This window comes from Heteronotia binoei, chromosome 3, assembly GCF_032191835.1.
Source record: "Heteronotia binoei isolate CCM8104 ecotype False Entrance Well chromosome 3, APGP_CSIRO_Hbin_v1, whole genome shotgun sequence".
In the NCBI taxonomy this organism is placed as follows: domain Eukaryota; kingdom Metazoa; phylum Chordata; class Lepidosauria; order Squamata; family Gekkonidae; genus Heteronotia; species Heteronotia binoei.
In genome coordinates, this window is record NC_083225.1 from 50796208 (window position 1) to 50809123 (window position 12916).

Consider the following 12916-nt stretch of genomic DNA (forward strand, 5'->3'; position numbering starts at 1 on the left):
CTTCGAAACGTTGACCTTCCCCCTCAACCCGAACTTGCCTAAGACTCTGAGGAGCGGCGAGCTGGGGGAGGGCAAGAAGAGGCCACAGCCATCCCCACCCCCTTCTGCCTCTCCTCCCTCCCCCCCCCCGTCCCTGTCTCCGCTGCCCTTCCCCTGAACAATGAAAAAGCCGCGCGCACCCCTCCCTCTCCTCCCGCCCTCGCAGTCCAGGACGCAGAGCCGACGGAAGCGGCGGCGGCAGCAGCAGCAGCTCCCAGTACCTCAGAAGCCATAGAGACACCGCCAAGGCAGGAGCTGGAACAGTAGCAGCGGCGGCGGCGGCGGCGCCGAGGTTGCCTCAGCATGTCCACCAGCCCTCCGCACCAGCGGCCCCCGGTGCTCGCGGCCAGCCGACAGCAGCAGCCAGAGCCCCGGCTGCTGAGTGGCCCGGGGCTTTAATGCCCCCCTTGGCTCCCCCTCGCCACCGCCGCCTTCTCCGGGAAGGGGAACAAGAATGAACTAAACCGGCTGCCGGAGCGCTCCTTCGGTAAGGGGCTGTGAGCCGAGGAGGGAGAGGGGCTGGGTGGGTGGGAGAAAGAGAGGCTCTTCCCCGTCCCGGGAGGCGGCGAAGTCGACCCCACGGTCGAGAGAAAGAGAAAGCGCGAGGCAAGCGCACGCGCGCGCGCTCAGCCCCGCGTGCCACCTCCACGGCCATGTGCCAGAGGAGAGTGGGGCAGCAGGGGTCAGAGGCGGGAGGAGTCCATACGGGGTTGGAAGGAAAGAGGAGGGGGCTGATAGTTGGGGAGCGGCAGGAGGAGATGCGGGGCGCAAAGCTGGGGGGGGGGGGCGGGAGAGATGTTGATATGTGGGAGCGGGTTGGCGCGTGCAGGCGAGGGACCTTTGCTCCTGGCTCATCAAGGAGCGGACGGAAGATCTGCTGTAAGCTCAGTTTATATATGTGGGTGTGTAGGTTGGTGGGCGTGCGTGTGGGGAAGCAAGCGGGAATGGAGTGTGGGTGTCCCATCATATTATTAAGGAAGATGCTGTCTTTCTGCGCGCGCCTCCCTTTTCACCCCGTTTAACATCGCTTGGCAAGGAGCGCTAATGCGAACGGAGAGTGCCTCAAGGGTCTCCCCCGCCCCCGACTGTGGTCGCTCTAAAGTGCCGAGGAAATCCGAAGTCTTTTTTTGCCCTCTGGCTCGTAAACTCCACCAGTCTCTTGCTCCTTCTGCATGTGGTTAATAACCTGACGCTTTTGTGTGCAGAAAAAGCCCAAACATCATTCGAGAAACTAGGGAGGTTCTTCAGCCTCTCAGACCTTCACCATGAGCATCTGAAGGGATCAAGTTTGCTTAGACCCTCAGACTTGCACAAAATGCAATGTGTGTGTTTAGGTACAACCCCCACCCGCCCGCTTTTTGTACTGTTGTTAAGCATAATATTAACTGTAAAGGCCATCTGAGTTTCAGCTCGGGTGCCTTTTTGTTTTCTGCGCCTTCCAGTAGGCAGTGTGTGTGTTTGTATGACTTGGCAGTTCAGAGACTTGAATAGATATGTTTAGAGAAGCTGCGCTTTCCAGGAATTTAAATTAGGTCTTTAAATTGGCTTTCCGGGGCGTTTCTATTAGCTTTTTTTTATGTTTTTCAGGTTGACCTTTGAACAGTTGAGCAAGGGGGGGGGAGGGAATCCATGGCTGTGAACATCTATGTGATTGTGTGTTCTTGAGTGTTTCTGTACAGTTGGAAATATATATTTTTCCATGGGTGGCTTCCTTGAGAAAACAATATGGTTTACAGACATTTCAATAATGACATGCTATATATATAACTGGTTTAAATCTTTACAATATTTGCCATTAGCCTCTTTACATTCATCTATTTGCTTGTTTAAAATGTCTTAGCAGGACATGAGTGATTTAAGGTCATGGGTTAATATTCAATTTCAGCCATTTGAATCCCAGTCTGAAATTCACCTAGGTAGAAGTAATTCCTGTTAATTTGAATTCTAAACAACTACTCTAATCCCAGGATATGTTCTTCACTGAAATGTGTAGGATTTATTGGAGAGAGGTGCTCTTTAGGCTTAGATTGGCAGCTGCAATTCAGACAACCAGGGGTGGGAATGAAATGTAAATTTCTCTAAAAACTAATAATTTTATCGGTATTTGTTTGAGGTTGAAGAGAGTAGCTCTAATTTTTTGACTGTCTGAACATTAAAGCTTATCTGAAAATTGAAATAAGTAATTTAGAAGAAAATGCTGTTTCTTCTAAGCGGGACTCTTGAGTGATTAAACTTGAAATAGGACCTTGTCTGCATTGTCTGGATTCAAGTGGAGCACTTTGGATCTCTTGAGAAAATTTGATGTGATCGTATGGAGAAGGACCACACGCTGTGAGTGTGGAGAACACTTTGCACTTATTTCCCTTCCTCAAAGCTCATAAACAGAACAGCTAAGGGACAGTGAGCACTGCAAGCATGAATTTCATGGTGCAGAAGACTTTAATATATGGAGTGCCATGCCTTCCTGACTCCTCACAATCTTGCCTCCATACTGAATAGAGTAGGAATAAGCCTCACTGGACGATGGATGTAGAAGGCAGTATTTAGCATCTCCTCTTAGCTTTTTTTGTGTATTCTTCTTTCTAATGACTTAGCTCTTAAAAGTACAAATCTGTTTTTTTACTGCAGTTGAATTTCTTGTGGCAAGTTAGGGCAAAAACTACAATGTATTTGTGTGTAAGCCTTGTGATGGGTGCACAGCTGATTAAATAATCTAAAGTGCATTGGGCTATGTTGTTACCCTCTGTTCTGACACCAAAAAGTTGTGTTTGTATTTCTCTGAAGAAGTATTTGTATGGGCAAAGAGAATTTCAAGAAATCTGTGAGGTGACATTCTTCGTTTTACAACTTCTGTGAGCTACTGCTAAGATTGATGCAAGGTAGCAGATCTGTGGAAATAGCTCATATTCTCATATTCATAGTTCATGTTTTCCCTGTATAACAACTCTTGGACCAGGCATTGTTATCAAGACAATATTAAGGTTGCTTGTTACAATGTAGAGTTTGTATATCAATCTTCATTCTGTGAGTGCTTTTACTAGTAATAATGTCATCTTTATGCATTTGCGTGACTGCATGCTATTTCTTAAACTGTACACAGTACATATGCACATATATATGATAATGCATTTCGCTGTATAGCATAAAATTAAAATAGCCTTTCATGTTTCCACAGCTCTCCTATGCATGCCCATTTTGTTTTTTTCATTTTGAGGAACTGATATTGTGTAAGTTGATATGTGTACTAAATAGACTAGACCTTGAACATAGGTTCTCTATCTGCATAGTTCTGTGGAATACTTTCAGATTTATTTATATATACATGCATATATGAAGGCTGGTTCTCACATGCATATTCATCACTCATTTGTTGTAACCTCAAGTGATCATCTTGTGTGAATTGACAGTACCATCACAGAGTAATCACTACATGGCGACTCATACACATAGCACTGTTGAAAGGAAAGTCGTCAAAATATAAATGGGAAGTTAACAAGTGTTGAATAATCAAGAGGTAGTGAATAGCCATGAATCAATGGTAGAGAATCTGCTTTGCATGCAGAAGGACCCAAGTTCAAATCCTGAATTCTCCAATTAAAAGGATCAGGTAGTAGATGATGTGAAAGACCTCATCTTGAGACCCTGAAGAGCCACTGCCAGCCACCGTGGACAATACTGACCTTAATAGACCAATGGTATGACTCAGTTTATGGCAGCTTTGTGTGTCTGTGTGATGTATGCATGTAAATCAGTGCATAAGCAATAATAGTAATAATAATAATAGGGGAGGGACGGTGGCTCAGTGGTAAGCAGAAGGTCCCAGGTTCAATCCCTGGCATCTCCAACAAAAAGGGTCCAGGCAAACAGGCATGAGAAACCTCAGCTTGAGACCCTGGAGAGCCGCTGCCAGTCTGAGTAGACAATACTGACTTTGATGGACTGAGGGTCTGAGTGTAAGGCAGCTGCATATGTAGTAGGTGGATTTCGTGGGATGTTTTTAGTCATCCAGCGGCATCTAAGTCAGCTGCTCCGGGCCCCATGGCCCAACCATGTCTATGCAGTACAGGAAGGAAGTAAAGCTGCCCACACAGAGAGGAGGTGCCCCCCAAACAAGTCTTGCAGCTGCCCATGTGATGCAGGAACAAGGTGCCCAGTCAGCTGCCTTTTTCTCCTTCCCTCCCTCTTTGGGGGGGGGGGGTAGGGCTACCCACAGTGATTCCAGGGTCTCATTCATGAGTTCTGCCTGGGCCACAGAATCCCAAGATTGCCACCACAGTCATCCATGGACTTCCCTGCTTCCACCTCCTTCTGCAGGCCATTGAGTTCTCTGAAATAGGTCATTGGATCCTCGAGCATCAACAAAATATGAATCTGCAATGGGAAGAAACAATCAGTGGAGATTGCTACCACCTCTTTTGCAAATGGAAATACATTATAGTTGGATACATCAGAGTGGCTGTAGTGTTAGAGAGTTGATTTCATATAGCCATTCTAATGTATGGGCTAAAGCTTCAGTACCACCTCAGTTCATTATGAGTGCAGATGGACTGCAGAGAACCTAATGTACATGTGATGGAGGACTCTCTCTTTTATGCCACACTACTAAATAATATTAAAACGAGTATATTAGAACATTTGTAGAAGTCTGTGTAGGAATTAGGGATATGTGCTCAGTATAAACTGAACTGAAAAATACTCAAATACCTTATTGGTATTTGTTGGGAATTTTCTCAGCTGGTTACCAAGTGGGCTACTGATTTGGCTATCTGAAAATGGCTGCTCCAAAAATATTTGGGATTTTTTGGGGGGACTGCCAGATTGCTGCAGTTAAAGGGCTCTCAGTCCCTTTGGAATGAATTCAGCAATCCTGGGGTGGCTCTTTTTTGCAGTTTGGTTTCAACTAAGTTGCAAAGAGTAAGCAGCTCAGCATCAGAAGGGGCAGCAGGAGCTGACAGCTATACACCATGTTGGCTGGGGCTGGCTTGTCTTTGCAGCTTGGTTTCAATTAGCTGCAAAGAGGAGCCAGCCCAGGATCAGTGGGTGTGGTGGGAGCTGACAACCCCAAACCACCAGGTGGGGCTGACTCCTCTTTGCAGCTCCATTTAAACGGAGCTGCAAAGAAAAGCCAGCCCAAGATTGGCTGGGTCATGCAGAGCTCTCAGCTCCTGAAGTGGCAGGTCATCCTCTCTTTTTTCCTTCTTGGCTCCATTTAACCCCCAAAAATTCAGCTATCCTGAATATTTCCCGAATCCAAATACTGTACCAGTATTGGTATTCAGGAATATTAGGAAATACTGATATTTTGAGGGTTCAGTATATCCAAACCTGGAAAATACCAGGTTTTTTTGCACACTCCTGGTAGGAATGAAAGGTATAGAAAACATTGGGTATGAAACTCTGAATAGCTTGATTGGCTTCACTGACAAATAACATTAATCTATAACTGAAAGAGTGATGAGAACAATATTTGCTGAACTTGGCAGAAAACAAAGTAAAAGGGAGATAGACTTGGCAGGGTACAGTACAACCAATGAAATGGCAGTGGACAGTACTAATGAGAAAAGGAATGCCGGAGATTTGGATTTCACTAAAGAAACCTAGTTCTGTTTTCACTAGGTAGCTGCTACCTGATCACTCCTTATCCTTTCCTGTTTCCCTGAGGAGATTTTAAATTGAGTTTCTGTTCCTTCCCATGCTAGTGAAGTATGTTTTAAACTGACTTGAAGGGCCATTTTTCACTCTAATATGAAGATTAAGATCTTGAATGTTACTTATTAGGGTCCACATAATCTGGTATTTGGATGAATGTATTCCTCTAAGACAGTAGCCAAGCGATGGTTTTGATGTTCTTAGTTTCCTCTCCCTCAATCTTGGAAGGATATACAATTCCTGTTTTGGAAGAAGATGTTTCTTCTGTTAAAAAGAGTACATGATACACACTTGCTAATGAAAATAGGTGCATAAGGTTACTTTGTCTTTACCCCTCCCCTCCCGCCGCCACCAAAACCCCAGGTTTTTTTTGAAAATACCAATACCATGGAATCTTTTCTTCAAAACAGGGACGATTTTTTAGAATATACTAAATTTGTTATTTAGTATATTCTAAAAAATCATGTCCCTCTATTGAGGAAACTGTTACATGGTATTGACATTTTCAAAGATCCTCATTATTGTTTTACAATACATTAATGTTGATTGCCTCTCAGGTAGTTCCTGAACTTTAACTACATTTGTCAATAATTTATTCTAAAATGTGATTGGCAGTGTTTTATCTATTACTGTGGAAATTAAGTGGGGGAAACTGAATATAAGAAATGAAATGGAGAGAGGCTTTAGGGTTTTCCTTTCCGACCCAGGGTTGCCTGCTATTCTTATGTTTTTTAGAAAATACTAACTAAATTTTATATCTTCCTTGGAGAGTTTGACCTTTGAAGATACCCAGTGGCTTTTCTCATGATTAGGCATAAGGGTATATGTCTTCTGTGCTATGAAGCTTGGGATACAATGCTGTGCACAATTACTGGTTAAGTCTCACTGGAGTTTATGCCTGAGGAAATATAATATGTTTGGACTTAAGATGTACATCTGGCCTTGTGGATCATGCTGTCTAATTCCTAGTTATTCCTCCATTCATCTGCCTTCTTGGGCCTAGAAGCAATGCTTTTACCATTCACTAATTGTGAAATTTATCCTTATAAGATATCGGCATAGGTATGCAACCACAAATGCAAAACAAAGGGCGGTAGATATCAAAAGTCCTTCTAAGCTAGGATTCAAGACCAGCACCTGCTAAATAAATAGTGTTGTGGATTCCAATTTCAAAAGGTGTTGTTCACTGCCTAAACTAAGAAGCAGTGCACCTATTTAAATACTCTTTATCACACTGGTTTTAAAAGCACAGGAACTTCCTTCATGTCACAAACTGGCAGCAAGCCTTGGGCAATTCTTTCTTTCCTTGCCTTGTTTCTGGAAGCAGCAGTTCGCATAAAGCTTATTTCTATAATTAAAACAGTCCTGTTTGTATCTTCCATAAGCATCTTTGGGACTGCATTGGGGACAATGCCCAGTAACAGCAAGAAGCGTTGATAGGTGATACATCTGATCATAAATGTTAGAGGCAACAAATTCAGTGTTGGTTATGATTTGGCAATTATCCTCAGGCTCTCAAATATTAGTGCTTCAGTAAACAGCAGTATAATTTTTTACAATTCTAGTTTTAAAAATCTCACATCATCTACCTTTACAGTTGTCTTGGTGAAAACCAGTACGCAAGAAACAAAAACAATTAAGAAACTCAGCTGCCTTTCTTTTTGCAAATCAGTTTGTAGGTTTCATTACAAAGAAACACAAAAGTCACCTTGTATACTTGAAATATACATGAAAGAATGGTGACAAAAGGAATACTATTAGGAACAGCTTGGAAGAAAATAAACATAAAGACTATAATTCCCACTTACTGTTTCACAAATTGTTGGAATAGTCTTCAACAACATGGTTAATTTGTCTTGTAAATGGCTTATTAGGCATCATTTGATCTTTGTCTTGTTTAATTATTAAAGATTAGCACAGCAGTCTATGCACACTGTTTAGCCAAAATAAATATGTTCCGTCCCTAAAATGTGAGCATTATTGGTGCATGAGAAAGGCCGTTTTCCCACTCACGTTTTACTGGCGCCACGACCATCCTGACGCCGGCGAATCTGCCTGGATTTCGCAACAGAAGCGCCGGCGCTCCCAGAAGCGCCGGCGCTTTCCGTCGCTAAGCCAGCGCAAACGTTTTCCTGCATCTTTGCGATTTCCGTTTGCGCTGGCTTAGCGACGGAAGTAGCCGGCGCTTCTGGGAGCGCCGGAGCTTCTGATGCGAAATCCAGGCAGATTCGCCGGCGTCAGGATGGTCGTGGCGCCAGTAAAACGTGAGTGGGAAAACGGCCAAAGTGTGTATGCAGCCTGTGATAAAATTTTACACCTTTAACATGCTTAATTTTACAGCTTTGTAGAATACAATAAAAATAATGCCCAAAGAGTGCAATTTTTGAGAGTGGTATTATTTAAATCAATATTATATAGTTAATTATACTAAAAAAAAGCCTATGCTGTAAAATGGAATCATGAAAACAGTCAAGAAAGATTTTCTTTTTGCACACAAGTTTGCATTTTAAAAGCTCCTTTATTCCATCTTTGTTGCATGCTAGCATGACTGAGCTACCATTCTAAACATAATTAACACGGGAGCGCCATCACCAGTGTGATATCTCAGAAGATGTAGATAATATTGGACCTTAAAGCACTATGTAGGCTAGGAAAACAGAAATATGAAAAGTCCACATAATAGTCATATACATTGAATTGCAGATAGGCTCAATGGACAACGCTGCTTGGGGGAGGTGGAAAAAACCCCCAAAACTAGGGTTACCATGGGCATGTATAGTTTCCATCCATTAATGGTGATCCCAAGTATAACCTCTTTCAGATAAGTGAATGGAAACCATGCATCCATGTAAAGTTCTGCATTTGGGTGAACATAAAATGGAGCAGAGAAGAATGATGTAAGCTGGTTTGGGCTGTGATTGGGGAGAAAGGAAAGGTACAAAATGAAAGGGAAGAAAACTAGTGGGCATTGTAGTAGGCACAAAACTTGTCTATCTCCTGATATTTATTTTATTTATTTATTTTGGTTGATTTATATTCCACCCTTTCCCATACAGGCTCAGAGTGGATCACAGTCGTAATAAAACAATTAAAACACAGTAATAACTCAATAAAATACCAATAAAATACAGCTACAAAACATATATATGATATGTGTGTGTCTGTGTGGGGTGTCAGCTGAGGTGTGCAATGAGTCTCAGAATCCAATTACATCCTACAGAGATCCTTGTAATCCTACATAGACCCTTGCTGACCTACCAAAAATGATGGGCATTTTGTTAGCATCATTATGTAAAAAAAGCCAGTTCCAAAGGTTCTATCAAAAGTCAGGGGCCATGATAGTTGTAAAAATATTCTTGTTTCCCAGAACTGTATTAACTCTATATAGGGTTTATTTTATTTCTTTAGAATATCCTGTATGAATGTAATTATTAATGTGGTTTCTCTGTATGCAAGAATAGATAACACTCCCTCAAGCAGAATTTTATGGACAGGCTCATTTCCTTAAGAGGTCTTTGTACAGTCCACGTTGGAAGTGCTATAGGACATTGGGAAAACTGTACTCTTAAAATTAAATCACAATGTTCTATGTTAATGTTACAGAATTTAACTTTTGCAGAATCATAGCTGTAGGAAATTGTTATTATTTCTACATGATGTTGCAGTATATATGTGTAAGTGTAGACAAAAGCTGCCATTTTAAAGCACCATGGTCATGATGGCATTTTAAAGAATGTATCTTAATCCTTAGATGTTTAAATTAATTTCAGGGGTTCATCTAGACATTCTTTAATGGTTGGCATGTCTTTTACTTTACAGTTCAGAGGGTTCCTTCCTGGTGCCTAGAGATTCTTGGACATTAATAAGAGATACTTAGACATTAATAAGATTTCTTGGTACTTTCCTGGTATATCTGAGACTAGTATGACAAACTCTTTATTGCTGGTAAGGAGAGAAGTGACTCAAGTGGTTTCCAGTTGAGATAGCTGAGCTTAGCACAGTGTGAGTCAAAACCCCATCCTCTCACTTTGGAGAAGGGGCAGGGTGAAGGCAAGTTTGGCTGACTGTAAAGGCCAGCCCTAGTTAATAGGCTCTCTTCCTTTCTCTTTGGACTCATTGCTTGCAGCGTGGTGTAGAGATTAGACTGTCAGACTAAGGTCTGGGAGACCCAGGTTCAGATCCCCATTCAGCCATGGAAGAGTGCTGGGTGAACTGGGGCCTTGTTACACACTATCTGCCTAACCTGGCACACAGAGGATAAAACAGGAGAGGAGTATCTAAGAGGCTTTGGGTCCCCATTAGGATTGCCACGTCCAACTCAGGAAATAGCTGGGGCCTTTGGGGTGGATCCAGGAGACTTTGAGGGTGGATCCAGGAGCAAGATTGTTACAAACATGATTGAACTTCAAATGGAATTTTGGCCATCACATTTAAAGAGACTCAACACCTTTTAAATACCTCCCCTTTGGAAATAATTAAGGAGGGAGAACCTTCTTTTGGGGCTCATAGAATTGGACCCCTGGTCCAATCTTTGTGAAATTTGGTGGCTTCTTTGAGGAGAGACACCAGATGCTATGCTGAAAATTTGATGCTTTTACCTAAAACAACTGCTTCCCCAAAGCCCCAGATATCCACAGATTAGTTCCCCAGTATACCCTATGGGAACCAGTCTCCATAGGGCATAATGGAGTGCCCAGCAGACATTCGACTCACCTCCTTTCTGATAATCCTAAAGCAGGTGGAGGGCCTCCAAACCAAATCCCCAACTCGGGATCGGCAACCCTAGGACTCCCCATTGGGGAGAAAAGTGAGCTATAAAGAAGTAAATAAATAAATACAGAGAGTTCCAATGCTCCCTCTAAGCTGAGTTAGTGTGAGCTAGCTCACAGATTTTTAGCCTCCAGCTCACACATTTTTGTCTTAGCTCAGGAAGGATGACCCCAGAGCACATTAATTTATGCAATAGCTCACAACTTTTAATGCCAGTAGCTCACAAAGTAGAATTTTTGCTCACAGGACTCTTGCAGCTTAGAGGGAACATTGGAGAGTACCATAAGTCAGCAAGTAGAGTGTTTTTGCTGTTTGGCTTTTGTATCAGCAGCACCACTGTTTCTTCCTATGTCTTACATGACATGCTAAGAAGACCACATTTCACCAACTCCTCCTTTCAATATTTGTAGATGCCCTTGTGACAAAGAAACACCACTGTAAGGAATCAAGGTCAGTGCAGTGCCACCACTGAACCTGCAGTATCCATTACTGGCAGATTCCTGATGCTAGCAGAGAACTTAAGCAGAAAGGACAGGAAGAGCAGAGGCATGATGGGGCAAAAACAAGGCTTCATAGGAATCCTGTGGGCTTGTTCTCTCCTCCAAATTAAAATGTACTTACTGCAGGTTGCTCCGGGTGACTGCTCCCACAACTGCAGTGTGGGGTTGGAATCCAGCTACTGCAGCTGCCAATCATAGAACAATGACAGGAGCATACAGTGAGGTAAGACCTCTTGTATATCAAGATGATTAGTGAAGCATTGCATCACTCTTACCCTTCATCCAGATTACTGGGAGGATCTATTGACAATGAAAACTTGGTGAAGAACACTGGAAGCTTACCATCTAAACACCAATAATTTTTTTATTTATTTATGTAGAATTTATATCCCGCCCTTCCCACGGGTGGCTCAGGGCGGCTTCCAACATAGATCCAGCATAAAATTAAGCAATATTTAAACATATAAGAGAATAAACATTTAAAACAGATAAAACCATAAATATTAATAAATATTCGAAATGTATATAAAAGAACTCTGGCAAGTTGCATTAAATTCTCAAGCTAGGTATAGGCTAGCCGGAAGAGGGTCGTCTTACAGGCCCTGCGGAACTGAACAAGGTCCCGCAGGGCCCTCACCTCTTCCGGCAACTGATTCCACCATGTAGGGGCCATAACAGAGAAAGCCCTTTCTCTGGTGGATTTCACGCGGGCTTCTTTCGGCCCAGGGACAGTAAGGAGATATTGTGTTCCTGACCTCAGTACTCTCTGGGGAACATGCGGGGAAAGACGGTCCTTCAGGTAGACAGGTCCCAAGCCATATAGGGCTTTAAAGGTGATAACCAGCACCTTGTACCGGACTCGGTATATCACTGGAAGCCAGTGCAGGGTCCGGAGACCCGGCTGAATGTGTCCCCACTTTGGGAGACCCAGTAACAGCCGGGCCGCGGCATTCTGCACCAGCTGCAATTTCCGAGTTCGTGACAGGGGCAGCCCCATGTAGAGGGCATTACAGTAGTCCAACCTCGAGGTGACCGTAGCATGGATCACTGTTGCTAGGTCGTTGCGCTCCAGGAAGGGGGCCAACTGCCTTGCCCGCCTAAGGTGAAAAAACGCGGACTTGGCAGCGGCTGCTATCTGAGCCTCCATCTTTAAGGACGGCTCCAATAGCACCCCCAAGCTCCTGACCCTGTCCGCCGCTACCAGCGGCGCACCGTCAAAGGCTGGTAGGGGGATTCCCCCTCCCGGGCCGCGGCGGCCCAAGCAAAGGACCTCTGTCTTCGCAGGATTAAGCTTCAGCACGCTCAGCCTGAGCCACTCAGCCACGGCATGTAATGCCCGATCTAGATTTTCCAGGGCGCAGGTCGGCTGGCCGTCCATCAGTAGGTAGAGCTGGGTGTCATCAGCGTACTGGTGACACCCTAGCCCGTGCCTTCGGGAAATCTGGGCAAGAGGCCGCATATAGATGTTAAATAACATCGGGGAGAGGACCGCTCCCTGGGGTACACCACAGTCGAGTGTGCACCTCTGGGACAGCTCCCCCCCAACTGTGACCCTTTGTCCCCAACCTTCCAGGAAAGAGGAGAGCCACTGTAAGGCCAACCCCTGAATCCCTGCGTCGGCGAGGTGGCCCTTCAGTAGCCGATGGTCGACCGTGTCGAACGCTGCCGACAGGTCTAACAGCATCAGCACCGCCGAGCCGCCCCGATCCAGATGCCGTTGAAAGTAATCTACTAGGGCGACCAGCACCGTCTCCGTCCCATGTCCCGGGCGAAAGCCGGACTGAGATGGGTCAAGGACGGAAGCATCCTCCAGGAAAGTCTGTAGCTGCATCAACACTGCCCTCTCAATAAGTTTGCCCAAAAAGGGCAAATTTGAGACCGGCCGATAGTGTGCCAATTGGGCCGGATCTAAAGATGGTTTCTTTAAGAGGGGACGGACCACTGCCTCTTTGAGCGGC

The 12916-nt window shown here is 44.2% G+C and overlaps 1 protein-coding gene across 2 annotated transcripts in view; it reads left to right on the forward strand.

Annotated features, from left to right (window-relative positions):
- The first annotated feature begins 203 nt into the window (after positions 1-203).
- ST6GAL2 (ST6 beta-galactoside alpha-2,6-sialyltransferase 2) overlaps positions 204-12916 on the forward strand; it is a 69175-nt gene continuing 56462 nt past the window's right edge. Inside the window, exon 1 of one of the 2 annotated variants that reach the window (XM_060233777.1) lies at positions 204-526. The gene's annotated coding sequence lies outside the window, so the exon portion shown is untranslated. The remainder of the gene's footprint in view (positions 527-12916) is intronic. The other variant, XM_060233775.1, reaches the window with a different exon arrangement.